This window comes from Macaca nemestrina, chromosome 16 (assembly GCF_043159975.1).
Source record: "Macaca nemestrina isolate mMacNem1 chromosome 16, mMacNem.hap1, whole genome shotgun sequence".
In the NCBI taxonomy this organism is placed as follows: Eukaryota; Metazoa; Chordata; class Mammalia; order Primates; family Cercopithecidae; genus Macaca; species Macaca nemestrina.
In genome coordinates, this window is record NC_092140.1 from 41,210,808 (window position 1) to 41,211,869 (window position 1,062).

Below are 1,062 nucleotides of genomic sequence, written 5' to 3' on the forward strand. Positions count from 1 at the left end.
TATCGTCCATTCCAACCTCATCTGATCTTTGAACAACTGCAGCAACTCTTAAATGATTCTTTCATGCTATACTTATCTACACAATAGTCACAGAGATCTTTTAAAAATGTATGTGGCAAACGTTGTTTCAGAAAGCACATGTGCTAGAATTTTTTCTGTGAATACTTCTGTATCTGCAATAAAACATCAGTAAGATCTAAGTATTTTTCAGGCTGTTTGAATTTGGATTTATATTTCTTTTAAATATATCTCTGAGTTTTGATTTGCTTTAACATTGGTGAAGGAAGTTGTGGTTCATTTGGGTTTTATCTGCAAGTCATTTAGATTAAAACGGCAGTAAAAGTCCAGCATTTACAAGATGATACTAATAGCTAACTTTTATTGAGTACCTACTCTGTACTGAGCAGTTATCTAAGTATTTTTTGTATGTTTAACTCATTTATTCCTCATAAAATTCTGATGAGGTATTATGAAACTTATTTCACACTACAGGGGAATAGAGGGACAGAGAAGTTAAGTAACTTTCCCAAGGTCACACAACCAGTAAGTGGTAGAGTCAAGATTCTAACCAAAAAATCTGGTTACAGAGTCCACATGGGTAACCACCAAACTATCCTGCCATTTTGTCTTAGTTATTGTCTGAGATATATAAGACTTAAAATAGTAGGTGACGACCAATATTTTTTTTACTTTGACTTGATGTCTATTGAAAAAATCTAGCATCTGAGGACTATGGGAAAAAAAAGAAAAATTTTAAAAATTAAAAAAATTAAGAGTTAATCATTTTCTGGCATTCAATAGGGTAGTTGAAAATATTCACACTTTTATTAATTTTGTATAATATCACCATGTCCGATTATAAGGGTGTATATTTTAAACATCCGTGTTTCTATAATACCACCTAGAGGTTTACAGAATTACTTCTGCCACACTTAAAAAAACAACTTGAGCAAAAAAGTACTGAACTACTTAAAGGATAACTCCTAAAAGACATTCTTAGAAAAATAACATTTTCTGAAATGTACACAATAGTCAATGTCATATTATGATATTGCCTGCCAG

The 1,062-nt window shown here is 31.4% G+C and overlaps 1 non-coding gene across 1 annotated transcript; it reads left to right on the forward strand.

Moving 5' to 3' along the window:
- Positions 1-663: 663 nt before the first annotated feature.
- Positions 664-729, forward strand: LOC112426664 (small nucleolar RNA SNORD37). Its single transcript, XR_003018054.2, has one exon. It is a non-coding gene; the product is annotated as a small nucleolar RNA SNORD37 (small nucleolar RNA).
- The last annotated feature ends 333 nt before the right edge of the window (positions 730-1,062 follow it).